The sequence below is a fragment of the Rhinolophus sinicus genome, linkage group LG02 (assembly GCF_036562045.2).
Source record: "Rhinolophus sinicus isolate RSC01 linkage group LG02, ASM3656204v1, whole genome shotgun sequence".
In the NCBI taxonomy this organism is placed as follows: domain Eukaryota; kingdom Metazoa; phylum Chordata; class Mammalia; order Chiroptera; family Rhinolophidae; genus Rhinolophus; species Rhinolophus sinicus.
The window spans coordinates 192766654-192782480 of NC_133752.1; the positions used below are offsets into that span (position 1 = coordinate 192766654).

General features: G+C 55.1%; 1 pseudogene; it reads right to left on the reverse strand.

The window, feature by feature from the left end:
• Positions 1-513: 513 nt before the first annotated feature.
• On the reverse strand, positions 514-5881 carry LOC109448783 (beta-centractin; annotated as a pseudogene).
• Positions 5882-15827: the final 9946 nt, after the last annotated feature.

Below are 15827 nucleotides of genomic sequence, written 5' to 3' on the forward strand. Positions count from 1 at the left end.
AGGAGTGCTGGCCTCTGTGCTACCCTGTCAGGTCAGGAAGAGGAGGTGGCCCGAGAAGCAGTGACACACCAGCAGGGAGCTGATGGACATCCCGTCTACCACCCCACTCCCCAAGGCTAGTTATACAGGCATCCAGGCACCCTGGCCCTAGAAGGGACCCTGTCAGAGGAAATGGGGGCATTTGGGTGTCTGGCCTTGGAGCTCGGGGAAACAGCCCTGAAGGTCAGAACCAGGAGCCACAGGCCTAATTGGCCTGGCCAAGAGGGACACCCCAAACCACTCAAGGCTGGGCTCCTCAATTCCTGTAGTGCAGCTCAAGACTCCCAGCCATGCAGCTAAACAGTACTGTGTGTGCACACAGAGGAGAGGGCCACAGGGAAGCATGACTGCACCCAGCTGGCGCTCAGGGCATGCCAGGGACCCTGGCATGTATGTCCAGACCAGAAAGGCTCAAGGGCTCTGGCTCCCCTTTCCTCCCATTCTCCCAACATGCCACCCCCTTCTCCTTGGGCACTAGAAGATTTTACAATGAATAGCATGGGAGCCATCTGCTTCCTACTCCTTCTTGGAGACCCGCATCTTCTTAAAAGTGTTCAGCGAGGCCAGGGTTGAGCCACCGACCCACGGGGAGCACAGCCGTTCCTGAGGGGCCGAGATCTTGATTTTGACATCCTTTGGGGCAAGCTTCTTCACTTCGCTTCGCCTTGAACAGCGGGGAGCCCCACTGAAAACACGATATTGGCGAACAGCGTCAGGCAGAGGTCCAAGTCGGACTTGTGGATGGCTAAGGTCAGCGCTTCATGGAGCCCCTCGCTCTCGCCCCCTACCAGTTCTGGCAGGAACAGCAGCTCGGGGGCCCGGAATCGCGCAGGCCCCTCGTCCGGCGTGCTGCCATCCCACAACGTACACACAGCACCTTCTCTGTCTCCAGGGACTCATCCTTCTGCGGCTGGATGGACAGGTCGCAGCCTCACTCTTTGATGGTTCGGACAACCTCAGACTCAGCTGAGGTGTGGAAGTCGACACCCTCCTTGTGTGGCAGCAACTGGACATAGGAGAGGTCGGAGCCAGCCACCTTCCCTGCGTGATGGGATGCACGTGGCAAAGCCCACATACATGGGGGCAGCATGGGTGGCCCCATCTTGTGTACAGGCTGAGGATGGCCGGCCCGGAGCATGAACAGGGCTGGCACGTTGAAGGTCTCAAAGGACACCTCTGCCGCCTTCTCCCGGTTCTTACTCGGGTTGAGCGGGGCTTCTGTTAGAAGAACAGAAAGCTCCTCAGAGAAGGTCTGCAGCTGGTCTTGGGAGGAGACGTACTGCCAGATGCACCCGCCATCGTTCCATTCCCGCACCACGCCGTGGGCCATGGGCTAGCGCAGGGCCTGCAGTCCCCTGTGCTCCTCTGGTCGGATGAAGAGGCCCCTCTCCAGGGGGGCGGCAGGAGGGGGGCAGGAGGGACCGGCAGACGGGCACACATTGCTATCTTCTTTCGTGCCACACACAGAGTGTGACTACAGAGGCCCAGCTGGCCTGGCACCTCGGCTGGGCAGGGACAGCAGCCTTGTGGGGCAGAAGAGCTGGGTGCCCAGGCTGGAGAGGCGCCTCACCCCCTGCCAGAGCTCCCTGACACCCCCAGGGTCCCAGGCCCCCAGTCCTACCTCATCTGCTTCCTCCTCGCCCACTCCAGGGGGACAGAGACTCAGGCAGGGTTTGGGAGTGGCCCTCCTGGGTCCCCAGCATAGATTTTCTTTCCAAGGCCCCCTCTCCCTGTGTCCTAAATGTTCATGATTCTGAGGTTGGAAGTATCCAACACCACACAACCCAAAAGTCTATTTCCATGCTTCTCTCCTTCGCAAGAGTCTAAGTTTCCAAGTGCTTTTGATTCAATTTGACAAAACAATCAAATTGTGAAGGAGCTTACCCTTTGACCCAGCAATTCTCCTCCTAAGGAATCTCCTATGCTCCAGAAATCATCACATGTGTACAGAAGAGACAGCGCAAAAGTGTTCACTGTGCCTCATTGAGGATAGCTGGAAACTACCTCACGTCCATCAATGAGAGCTCGTTAAATAATGGGTGGTAGAGTGACACGATAGACTGCGGCCACTAGAAAGGACTGCAGGAGCAAGAACCCGGAGCCTTCTCCCGGGTGCACCAGGGCGGGAGCGAGAGCCACCTACAGAACATTACATGGGCTGTATACCTATTGAAATTAGACAAACACAACCTCTGTACGTACAATATAGTCACTTATTGTACGAAGAGCAGAGATGAGGGACGGACAACAGATTGTGGGATCTGGGTGTGTGTTGGTTTCCTGTGGCTGCTGTAACAAATGACTACACACTGGGGGGCTTAAAACAGCACACATTTATTCTTACTGTTCTGGAGGCTGAAATCAAGGTGTCGGCAAGGCCTCACTCCCTCCGAAGGCTCTGGGGGAGAATCCTCCTGCCTCTTCCAGCTTCTGGTGAGTCCCGGCCATCCTTGGCTTGTGGCTGCATCACTCCAGCCACTGCCGCCGTCTCACATGGCTTTTCCTGTGTCTCTGTTTTCACATCCACCTCTCTTTTCTCTTATGAAGACACTCAGGTTGGATTTAGGACCATAAGTCCAGTATGATCTTATTTTGAGATCCTCACTCTAATTACATCTGTGGAAACCCTCATGCCAAATAAGGTCACACTCTGAGGTTCTGGGTAGACCTGAATTTGGGGGCGGGGGGCGGGGGATGCAGCCCCCTACAGGGTGGGAAGGCAAATATGCCTTCTAATATGAAAATGTGTTTATGGATTTAGATCTGACTTGTGTTATTTCATTTCAACTTACACAAATTCTGAAAATCACAGAAGATCAGATGTCTTCAAAGATCCCTTGTCTCCCAGGGTCAGTGTCTCAGATTTTCTGGGAGGCCCAGTTCCTTCAGTGATAAGGTAAAAATGGGCAACGTGGGCAGGGCTGACGCTTCTCCCACACCTGCCCTCGTTGGTCGGGCCAGAAGTCTCCTGGGGTCTTCTGGCCTGCAGCTAATGAGACTTCTGTGTTATTGGAGGTAATCAGATGATAGTCACAGCCCAGCACCTCCCGGAGTGTGAGCTGAGCCCCCTGGGGGATGGGAGGGACAGAGGGGAGGGGAATGGTGCGCTGGGGACTCTGTGTGACACCAATGACCGCTCCTCTTTAGACGCCTCCCAAGGTCCTAGGCATTCACTGATCCCAGCCCCTCGTTCACAGATGGGGAAACTGAGGCTGAAAGAGAAGACAGTACTTGGCCAAGGTCACCTCCTGCATTAAGAGCCATTGGTCCTGTCCTACTGCTTCTTGGATGGAGCCCTGACCCCTTAGCTCCCCATCACCCACCAGCGACAGCCCCTGGTGTTTCCACTCGAGATTCATTCTTCCTGGTTTACCCCAGGAGGAAGCAGGATGGTGAGGTAGATGAGGGAAACTGAGGCTCAGACGGGGCCCGTCCTGTCCAGTCAGTGGTGCTGGACTCAAGGACCCGAAGCTTCCAGAGCGCCTTACAAGTTCAAACTGGCCCCATGTAACCAAGGCTGGGGAAAGGGTGCCCTGGTCACAGGCACCAGGTGCACTCAACCGAGCCCCCTGGGTCTTGGTAATTAATTAATCATCAGGCTGTTTAAAGATTAACAACTGCGGGATGGTGGGGGACAGGCTGACCCATGGTAGGGGCACAGAGGAGTTCACCCCTTCCCTGGTGACCCCTGGAACCTGTGGCATAGAACAGGGTATGAAGAGGGCTGGCTGGCTCTGTACCTCCACCCCACCTTGCCCCCACCCCCTGGCAGCCTCCCCTGGTCTCTAAGGAAGGGGGCTGAACTCACATGGGGGGGCTGGGGGACTAGGGGTACAAGAGGAAGCAAGAAAGTTCTTCCAAGGACAAGAATCCCAGGCACGTACCTGGGCAGTGTGACCTTGGATGGGTCATGCCCCCTTCTGAGCCTCAGTTTCCTCATCTGCCAACAAGAGCACTGACAGCAGGTTGGTTTGAGATCCTCTGAGATAATGTTTGCCAAGTGGAGGCCATGAGCCTGGTGTTTAGTAGAGGCTCAGTGACTTCCAGAGACCTGGCACTAAGTCCTGGCACTGTGTCCAGGCAGAGCCATTCTCTTCTGAGAGTAAGTCAAGTTCAAGTTCGATGCCAACCTGCAAGGAAGGGAAAGTAGTCCTTTCTCCAGAGCCAGGTAGGGAAGGTGAGTCAGCTTCCTCACCTGGGCTGATTCACACCCGTGCTTGGACAGGACGAGGAGGAGACAGGCAGACAGACAGGGATTTATTCCTTCCTTCACTGTGGTGCAGTCACATGCACAGTCCCGAGCTGGCCAATTCCAGCACACCCAAGCTGGAATAAACGGGGGGGAAAATTCTAGATGAAGCCATCAGGAGGGGTGATATGGCCCCGGAGGCTCAGAGAGGGGCCCGGATGCCCCTCACAAGAGAGGCAAACACCATGGGCCTCCTTTCTCTACCTCTCCCTGCACCATTAGGTAACCTGCACCGTGGGCCGCCTCCCCTCCCTCCAAAGGTGCCCAAAGGGTCAATGAGTGAGGCATAGGTGACTCATGAGTGGGAAAGGCCCATGAAGTCATCCAGAGGCGCAGGTCCCCTCGGGAGTTTGGGAGCCTGTCTGGCCCCTGCACTCACTGGCCGGGGAGGGGAGTTCCCCAGGATGAAGCTGTCTGCTCCCCTGGCTGCCGGATGGAGATGGCCGCTGACCGATGGCGACCAGCCTCATGGCTCCCAGCCCTCCACTCCACCTGCCCAGACTGCAGTGCCCTGGCCCGCCCAGCCTCCTTTCCTCACAGCCCCGCACCGCAGAGAAGAGTGGAGGAGACACCTCGAATGAGCTGTTGGCCCAGGGCCCAGGCCTTTGCCTGAGTGAGAGTCAGGGAACATGACTATGATTATTTTTCTTATTTGCTAATCATTCCACCTGAGCACTCACTCTCAGCTTTTAGTACTGGGATATCAGAAAAGCTAAAACTCAAAGGCCCCAGACACAGGCGTAACAAAGACATGGGTTCAAATCTTGGCACTCCTTGATGCAAGGCTTGGAGCCATTGTGGGAACAGAGCCAGGAGCACAGTTTCCAGGCTCTCGCCCTCACGTGGAAAGGTGTTCACTCGGGTAATAAATGACCATCAATTGTGATTGGATGGCCATCAGCTGTGACTAGTTGGCCGTCAGCTGTAACCAGTGAGCCACTGGCCACTAATATAACTGCCGTGGCTACACTAGCAGAAAAATGGGGGGCTAGCAAGAAGACGGTGGCTGAGCTAGCAAGAGCAGATTGCATTTAGCACGGCGGATTGCACTTAGCAAGTGAGGTTGGTTGGTAGAGAGAAGTGGATGGCGGGTTGCGGATCATGTGGCTCCTGCTTCCTGTGTCTCCAACCCAGCCGCCAGCGAGACTATAGTGGTGTGACTCCCTTATCTATGGCTCTGTGGGTGTTCCTTTTTGGCCTCACTATGTGCTGCGTTCTTATGTGGGGTGCAGGACCAGAGACCCCGCATGACACCCTGCATGACAGCCATTCACATCCATTCACTCTCTGGGCCTCAGTTTTCTTATCTGGAAAATGGGGATCATGAAAGCTACCTGGCCCAGAGGCACGTGTCAGCATCCTGGCAAAAAAACAGACATCACGGGCTTTAGAAAAAGAAATCTTGGGGAAGGGAACACTCTGGACTGTGGGCAGATGGGGTATGAAGCTCCTGGAGAGAGGCAATGGGGAAAGGGGGAGCTTTGGCCATACCCAGAGCTGAGGGGCATGGAGGGGCAGAGGGTCCATCAAGCCAGTGAGAGGGGAGGCAAAGAGGAAGGCCATACACAGAGGAGCTGCAGCCGCGGTCGTCATAGTTGCGGCTGGGACCAAGGAGGGAGCAGGGAGAAATACTCCCTCTTCTCTCCTCCCACCCTCCCATCTGCAGTGCCTCCCACTGGTTGAGCTGCTGAGAAGAGCCCATTGCCCTGAGAGCCCGTTGAATGAAGGCAGCTGACAGGGCAGGATGAAGAAGACAGAGAAAGGACCTGAAGGCAGCAGGCAGAAAATAGTCTGAATAATGATGAAAATGTCTTCATTCAGCAAATATTTACTGAGCACAGCCATGGCCAGACTTTGTTCTGGGCCCAGGGGACAGATTAGTAATAACTAAGACCCCACTCCAAGAAGGGGAGGATGAGGGAGGGTGAGGGAAGTGACTGGGCCAGGAGGGATGTTTTAACCCCAGGAAGTCCCTAAGGAGTGATCAGAGACCACAGATGGGGAAACTGAGGCCTGGAGGGAGGCAGGGACTTGCCCAAGATCACCTAGCAAGTCAGTGGCACAAGGAAGCTCTGTGCTCACCCTGTCATTTTCCCAAGGCCCAGAGAGGTTGCTCAGGCTTTCAGGGGGTGGGGACCCAGGAAGTCCCAGTCTGCCAGCACCTCCCTTGGCCTCTGCTCCCTTCAGCCATTCCAGGCTCTCAACCACGTGTGACAGGGTGTGTGCGGCCATCCAGGGAGCCCACCGTCGGGTAGCAGGCCCTGAGGAGAGCCATGTGCTTGAATTCCCAGACAAGCGCTCACATTCCTTCTGGGGTGCCCAGTGCCACCCTACCGTCCCGCCCTATGCCCCCGCACACAGCACCCATTGTCTGCCCCAGGCACTTTGAGCTGCCACTGTCTCCTGCCTCCAACACCTCCCCATGTCCTCCCGTTCCCAGGTGGGGCTGGCCCCCGGACAAGCCAAAGCACCCCTGTCCTGGTCCCTGGCCCCTAAGGGCAGCTGTACCATTTACCTTGGAACCAAGCAAGGATCAGAGAGGGGACGTGACTTGCCCCAAGTCACACAGCCAAAATCCAAATCCCAGGGTCCCCAATTAGTGATTCTTCCCTAAGTACTCCTCCTCTTCCCATCCACTGGGCCACTGGGCACCCCAACTCACAGCTCCTCCCATGGGCCAGGCCTGTGCCGGCCCTTTGTGTCCCCTACCTGTGTGCAATATCCCCATTTTACAGTCCAGGAAGCCAACTCACGATGAAGAGCAGCTTGCCAGGGCCACCCAGAGAGGTAACAACTGAGAGGAGACCTGGCCCACGCCTTGTACCTACTGCAGGGAACAGCTGGGCGTGGAGTAGACCTCGTGGGCGGCACTGAGAGAGCATCCAGGGGCAAGTGGTGTCCAAAGCAAACCTCGCCACGAGGAGAGGATGTGTGCTTGATCGACAGAAGTGGGCCTAAGTCGGTTCACTCATCCATCACACATACTGAGCCAGCAGCCCAGGCAAGGCACAACGGGGGGCTGAGATGTGGGGGGAGGACTCAGGGCAGTCTATTCAGTGGAGAGGAAACAATAGACTCAGATTGAGTCAGATAAGTACTCTACAGGCAATAAAACCGGGGGCTAAAAATCAACCCCCAAATATATCAACTTCTAATATCAACCCCTAAAATGACAACTTCCAATTACCCTGCCCCAGTTTCTGTTTCTTAGCACTTACAGTGTCCCATTCTAACCCACTGCAGTATTTATCAGGATATGTTTCCGTATTTCCCTCCTTTGCCGTGAGAGCCTCGTGGCTCCTTCCGTCTTCCTTCAGGCTCATCTCCCTGGCCCTGCGTCCTTTGCCTCCCAGCTCTTTCCGATCTCTGATTTAGGACATATTTACTTGTTTTCTTGCTCACCCACCCGGGTCCCGCCCCTACTAGGATGGAAGGTGTGAGAGAGGGGATTTTCAGCTCCTACCATATGAAGTAGATGTGGGAAAAGAAGAATCTAGACTGATGATTAGAATTTTTTAACTCAACATACCCACAAAGCCGGCCCCAAGATCAAGGCACAGATCATTCTCGGTGCCCAGAAGCTCCCTCGGTCTCCCTCTGGCCGGTCCCCACCCCCTGTCAAGGGGAGCCATCCCCCTGCTCTGTCTGTTCCTGACCTTCATGGACATGGAGCCGCTCCCACGCTCCTTTCACACCCTGGCTGTTTGTTCTCTGTATGAGATGGGTCTGAGTTGCCACGTGATGGGGGTTGGGGGCGGGGAGGGGGTGTGTTTGTAGCTTAGGCAGCTAGGTGGACAGTGGTGCCATTTACAGAGCTGGGGACAGCCAGGCAAGAGCAGGTTGGGAGGATCCAGGGTTCTGTTTCAGGAGGCGGGTGTGGAACAGGCAGCCAGGCATGGGACTGGGCTGGAGATGAAAGTCGGGCAGCTTAGCTTGTCGGTGACGTGGAAGCCATGAGAGTAGAAGAGTGTGTGAATTATCTAGACTATCAGGGGACCATCTCTTGCTGTCACAGACTTAGGGCCACCTGCTCTGAGTCAGGCCTCCCACCCGCTCTCTGCTGGGAGGCACCTAAGGGACCCAGTTTGGAAACTGACCCCTATTTCAGGAGAAGCGTTTCCCAAGCCCAGCAAGGGAAAGTGACTTGCCCAAAGTCACACAGCTGGTTAAGGTTGAGCCAGGACCCCTTGCTCTGCCCTAAGACCCCTGCCCTGCCCTCTGGGTGCACCAGATCAGCTTGGGCAGAGCCAGTTGGCATTCAAATGAGGGTCTAGCCCACAGTGAGGGTCTGGGTTAGCCGGAAGGTGTGCAGAGAAGCAGAGTAACCCATGAAAGCTCCCAGTAGGAAGCAGGTCTGGCACTGGGCCTGAGAAGCCTGGGGCAAGGTAACCCCCACATGATGTCACTGTCTCCCCAGCAGTGATGTCACTGGCAAGCCAGACTGCTTGCTCTGAGTCGAACAGCTAGAGGACCAGGCAAGCTGGGGTGTGGCCGGGTGGGCGGCTGGAAATATGTCACCAGTCTCGGGGGCCAACCCCCAACAGAGCCAAAGGCTCTGATTAACCCCCAGGTGCCTTGGAAACCAGAGGGGAGGCCATCAAGGTGCCCACCATCTGTGGTTTAAGTGCGTCGTTTTAGAGATAGGACAACAAGTGCCCGGAGAGGGCAGTGCCTCTCCCAAGGTCACATAGCAAGTGAGGGGCTGATGAAGAAAGGGACCCCCCCTCCCATCTCCCAGCACGGTGCTCTGCCCTCCAAGCACTTCCTGGGACACGGTGCCCAGCCGGGGTCCACCCTCCCCAGCGTCCTGTTGGGTTAGGGTGGGAGGGGAGGCATAAGGGGTGGAAGAGAACAGGGGCTGTGTTCAAGAGGGGACAGGACAGGGGGTCCATGCCCCCCGGAACTCACAGTGAGGGAGGGAGGAGCACAACTTGGAATCTTTCCCCTACTTGCTCCTCCCACAATGTCATCTCCTCCGTGCACTGTCCACCCACTGCCCAGAAAACGTGCAGCTTCCCTGACCCCGAGTTCCCACATCCAAAGATATGTGGGAACTGGACTCCTCACCCATCGTTAAGTGTTCACGAATTTGGCAGACCAGCTTTTAAACACAGTCATGATTAAAAATTAAAGCATTTAAACCTGTACGTAAATAAATACAACTCATCACTTCCTAATGTGTGTTTTTTTACATTGTACTGTTATCTATTCTCTTAAGGTTATTTAAATCTATTGTCTCTGTAGAGTGGGAACGCTGTATAATAATAGGCTACTGTGCATCTCTCCCCCACTGAGTTCAGGAACTTCACACTCCATAGCTTGAAATCGACCATGGTGGGTATATTTACACCACAAAAATGGGCAAATGCTACAAATCAGGGATCCCCCCCCACCACCCCAGAGAACCAGTGGTTAACCAGCTCCCCTCTGCCCACATCTAATTTATCAGCAAAGCTCTGGCTCTGAAATAGTAATAAAATCTGACCACTTGTAACCCTCCAGGGCCCCACCTGGACCCAGTCTCCATCCACCTGGACTATTGGAGTTGCCCCTCACCCCCTCCGTGCTTCTGCCCTGCCACCCCCACAGTCCATCCTCCACCCAGCAGCCAGAAAAACCTTTCTCAACTTAAAGGACCAATGATGTCAAACAGAATGAGACAAAGACACCTTCCCCTGCACCACCTCTGAGGCACCTCCTGCCCCTCCACTCCAGTTCACTCTCCATACTGATCCAAGGGTCTTCTAGGCCCCTTTCAGCCTCTCCCATGCTCCCTGGCCTGCACGACTTGCCCCATCATCACAGATGGCCTCTTTCTCATCATTTATGCCTTCTTCTCAGGTGTCTCCTCCAGGAGGCCCTCACTGGTCTGCAGAAGCCACCCCCAGCCACCCTCTGCTCCAGCACCTACTGGATTTGTATCTTTGCACAAAACTCTCTCTGATCTCCCAGGTCTCTGTTTATCATCGGTCCTCACACAGAATGTAAGCCCCATGTGGGTAGGGTTTCTCTCTGTCCCACTCATGGCTGTATCCCCAGCACCTAGTGCAACACCCAGCACATAGTAAGTGCTCAATAAATACTTGAACTAATGAATGAATCCATAGAAGGATATCAAGGAACTCTAAAACTGCCATCTGCACACATGATGTGATTGAAGACAAGGTTTGCGGGATGTGACCCCAAGCCACCGCCACCCTTCCTCTGCTCCTACCAGCCTGTCCTGCCTTACGTGTCCCTGACTGTGGTTCCCTCCCAACACCCCACTCAGTCCTGACATCCAGCATGCTCCCTGCCCCTTCCCACAACTCCTCCTTCCCCATGGGCTTGTTGGGAACAAGCAGGAGGAATTCCTGGCCCCGAGTCAGGGGAGGTGCCCCGGCAGGCGGGAGGCAGCACACACACACGCCAGGGACCGTTCCGAATTCCAGCTCCCACGAGCTTGCTGGGAGCGTGCCAAGCGGGGCCAGGGAGGGGTAGGGCGCCCCTCCTCACAGAAGCCGAGAGGGCACAGGGGAGCCTGGGGAAGGGCCATGGGTGGAAGGAGCAGACGGTCAGAGTGGCCATGGTCACAGCCCTGCAGGCAGACAGCTCACTGCCTCCACTGCCCAGATGGGAAGACTGAGGCCCCCTGGTGTCAAACTCTGAGCTCCTGATTCTTCCCCAGCCAAAGATCTGGGGTGACAGGGTGTTGTGGGGGCAAGGAGAGGGGGTGATCAGTCTGTGACCAGAGACTCAATATCCAGAGAAAAAGAGGGGTATCTGAGGAACAGGTTAACAGGAGACCCCCTGGGAAGAGCCCTGGACAGACAGGGGTGTTTCCTTGAGCTGCCCCTGCCCTCGGTGGGACTGGAAAGCCCCTCCCTCCCAGACTATGCCTGGAGTCCCCACTGGTCAATGGGGGGTTGCCCTAGGTGGGGCCAACAGTCTCAGCCACTGTGAGCTCAGTGGGCAACAGGAGGGGTTCCCAGGGAGAGAAGGAGGTGGCAGAGCTTGTGGAAGGCTCTCAGCCTGGCCTCTACTGGGTCCCCCTCCTGGCCCGTCCCCACCCTGTCCTGGGTCAGGGCCAGGTGCCATGAGCTCAGGCAGCAGCCCCCAGCTGTCAGCACCAGACCTGCCGCCAACAACCACACCAGCGCACCTGGCCTGCCACTGTGCTACCCTGCCACCACCCCCTCCCCAGTTCCTACTCCCGCCCCCACTCAATCCCTGTGGTATCATCAACCCAAGGTGTGGCATCAGACAACTGGATCTAAACTTCCAGAACCACAATGCCTTTGAACTAGAAAATTCTAGAACCATGGTTCGTAAAACCAGAAAATTCCAGGACCATCAAGTATTGGAACATTTTCCATTCCAGGCCCGAGATCTCTCAGAACCAAATAATTTCAAAAATGCAGCGTCTCGCAACCAAAGATCAAAACCACAGACACGGATTTAGGGCATTCTGGGAGCAAGGGCTCTGAGAAGCAGAAAATTCCCAAACAACAATCCCATTGTCCCAGAAGACACCAGCCGTGCATTGTCCCCAGCACCCAGACTATAGACGTCCAATAGCAGAACAGGCCAGGCCCTGGCCAGGGTCCTTCAATGTGGTCTCTGCCTGGGGGCAGTTTCTCTGCAGCAGGAACAGCAAAGGCGGGAAGGGAGAGAGGAAGAGAGGGGGCGCTTCTGAGCTGAGGGCCTCTCCTCTAGGCCCTGGGCGGCTACCTTTGCCAAGAAAGGAGAAAAGAAAGAAAGCTGTTGATGCCACAGGTTTGGGCGGCGGGTATGTGGTCACAGGGGGTGGCAGGGCCCCCCCCTCCCCGGCCGCAGGAGCTCGGAATTTTCTCCTGGCAGGAAGGGCCCACCCTCCTATGAATGGAAACAATCCTTGGCATCTGGCCCCTGAGGTGTGCAAGGCCGTTGACAATCAAGCATTATTATCCTCCCTGCCTCACTCCCAGCCCAGTGCAGAGGGAAACCAAGGCAGGTGGGATCTCTGTCCAAACCAAGAACCCGACTCTGCCCCTGGGAGGGGCCTGGGTCAGCTCTGGCAGAGGAGGTGGCAGCAAAGACCACAGAGGGCACCGGTTTACCCAAAGTCGATTACTCAGCACGCTGTGGCAGTCTCTTTTTGCCACCACTAAGGCTCACTTCCAGTCTCCCCTTCCAGCAGGCTTCACAGATCATTGCCTCATTCCTGGGCCCTTTTAGCCCCTTAAGATTTTACTGCTCCACCAGGCAGTGTGCTCTAACTACTCAGGCCTTGTTCTCTAAGTATTTGGTGCAAAAATATTTCATCTTCCTGGTCTACATTATGATGGTGTCTCCCCATCAGCCTGGAACCAGAAGTCTTGGGCTGAAGCCTCCACATCCCTGCTCAAACACCTCCCATGGCTCCCCATTGCCCCGGGACAAAGTCAAACACACCCTGGTACTCATTGAGGAGGCTCCTGAGGCTGCACTCCAGCCTCACCCCTGGGTCCCACGGGGCATGGGTCTTACCCAGTCCCTGGCAGCCCCCACCAGGCCATCTCTGTCTCTTACTACCCCACTCCCTGCAGCCCCTTTCCTTCGCTGCTCCTCTCTGGCCAGAGCATCTTCATGCCTGAGGCCTCCGCCGAAACCACTTGCCTGGGGCCAGTGCCTCCTCTGCAACCCCCACTGCACAGCAGGTGGTGGGCTCTACCTGGGCACCCATTCCCAGAAGCTGGGTTGGGTTTCACTCAGGCTGGATCTTAGACCAATCCCAATTGTGAATATTTACTGTGGGCCCCCTACTGGCCTCTGCCCCTCACATACCGTCACTCAAATCCTGAAAACAAAGATAGACAGTGGGTTCTTGTCTGATCATTCCCATTTTTCAGATTATGAGACTGAGGCACGTTGTAGCGAAATGGCTTCCTCAAGGTTACACAGTTAGTGGCTGAGCTGGGATCGGGACCCTGTAAGTCCAGCTCCAGAGCCCACATGCTGTCCCATTAGGTCACACCATCCAAGGAGAGGAAAGATAGAAACACCGAACCCCACAGCACTGAGGAGTCTGGGGGCACCCAGGAGCGAGAGACCACATAGCTCAATCCCCTGAGGCCCTGAGGGGGCACGTCCCTTGTTTCAGGAGCCCTTCCCCCCGACATACACTATACACACAGGGAGACACACAGACACAGAGACACGACACATGCTCGTGGCCTCTGGGACCGGCTGCAGGAAGCACTCAGCTGCCCAAGCCTTTTTCACTTCAGCTTTTCCTAAATTTGCTTTGAGGAACTTGTTGCTTGGCGTTCTCCCCTCTCTCTCACGCGCTCCAGACCACATCCCTTCCCACCCTGACTTCTCTGGAAGTCTGAAGAACAGTGACCCAACTAAAGGGAGTGGGAAAGAGACAGTAAACGTGAGGAATAAGTTCGGGCTACAGATGGTAGCAGGTGATTGCGCTGTAAGAAAGAGCCGAGGTGAGGCTCGGGGCGTGTCAGGAGTGCTGGGGGAGCAGGGTGCCATTGCGACGAGGGTAGTTAGGACAGGCCTTACTGACAAAGGGGCGTCTCTGCAAATTTCTACATGAGGGACATTCTAGGAAGAGGAAGAGCCAGTGCAAAGGCCCTGAGGCAGGAGTGAGCCTGCCATGTTAGAGAAACAGAGAGGAGAGGAGGCCAGTGTGGCCGTGGCTGAGTGGGGAGAGTGAGGGAGGGCAGGTCAGGGAGGGCCCGGCCCACTGTGGTGACTTGGGCTTTTAACTACTCTGCTTCCAATGGAGGCTCTGCAGGGTTTGGAGGAGAGGAGGGATGCATTTTTTTTTATTGTGGCAAAATACACATAATATAATATTTACCATCTTAACCATTTTTAAGTGTACGTTTTAGTGGTATTAAATACATATCCATCCTTACAACCCGTTTCGTCTTGTAAAACTGAAACTCAGTATGGAGGAACGCAATCTAACTTGTTTTAATAGGATCGCTCTGGCTGCTGGATGGAGAATAGACATGACTGTTCAGAATGGAAGTGGGGAAACCAGACAGAAGGCCAGAGAGGGTTGGGCACTGACGCAGAGGCAGGCCCCCAGGGTTCCACCGTGGCCACGCTGCACAGGCCATCTGGGTGACCTTGGGAGAAATCACTTCTTTTATTCTTAAATTTATTTGTTTTTCATGCCTTCAGTCAATTGGGCTTTCAGTGAACAGTGATTGAACACCTAATATGTGCTCAACACTGTGCTGAGTGCAGAGGGCACAAGAATAGCAAAACAGACACAGGCCCTGGCTGGGAATGTAGATACAGAGCCCAAAGCAGCACAAATGATAATATACTGATAGTCCTGGTGTGGGTGGTGAGGGAGAAGCAGAGAGAACAGAAAGAGCGAACATCAGAGGACCCTGATGCAGGTGGGGATCTGGGGAGGCTTCCAGAAGGAGGTGACATTGGAGCCAAGGTCAGAAGATGAGTTGGGTTACTCACCACAGAAAAGAAGGAAAAGCATTCCAGGCAGAGGGAACAGCCTATGCAGAAGCTCTGAGGCACTGGCCTCCTGCTTCTATGAAAGGCTTCCTCTCCTCCAGGTAAAGGGGCCCAGAGGAGCCTGGTGTGAAGCCCAGATTCCTCCTCTCTAAAAGGGGGTCTGCTTAGTGGCTACCTCCCCGAGAGGAGGAATAAATGAGCCAGTGCAGGACAAGTGCCAGGTGTGGTACCTGGTGCACGGCACATTATGGACCACAAGGTCAACTTCCCCACTGCCACCGACCCCATCCTGGTCTGGAGAAACGGGGCCCCTTGTGATGAGGTGTGATGGAGAGTCTCAGGGAAGACCTCCCACAACCCACTCCCAACCCCCTCAGCTTGCTTCCTGCTGTGCCTGAAATCTCTCTATTACCAACTCATTCCTTTGAATTGTAATTTCCCACCCTTCCAGAACCACCCATTCCTATTCAGGTTAGGGCAGGGTATTGCTCAGCCTTCACAGCTTAGCTCAAGCCTCCCTCTTTCAGGAAGCCTTCCCTGATTGTTGCAGCACATGGAGTCTCTCTCTGTCTCTCTGTCTCTATCTCCTCACTTTGTACTGGTCTTTGGCCTTCAGAGTCCCAACCTCAGAGCTGAAAGAGGACTGAGAAATTGTCCAACCCAGACTTCCCTGAGCCCCCATGCTTCAGATGAGAAAACGGAGGCCCACACACTGAGTTCTCAGGGCAGCTCGGATGGGGGCCAGCCTGTCCCCGATGCCTAACCCAGTCACTGTCCAGACTGCCACCCAGCCAGAGCAGATCAGATTTACCATTGGTGTCACACATACAAAGGAAATGTGAAGGCACCCTCCATGTGGCAGGATTCCTCTGGAAGTGGCTCTTTTGCAAAGAGAGGTCCCCGTGCAGCTGGCGTTTCTTCGTTTGCTTGCCGAATGGAACCCCCTGGCGTTCCTTTAACAGCTCTCTGGTCATTGGACCGTTGCATTGTATCCAGGTTCGTGCTATCGATCAAGTTTTTAAAAATAAAAGCAAAGCTTCGAATTCCCAAATTCAAAGCCTCAGTAAAACAAGCTCACTCTGAGGGCCAAACCAATAGC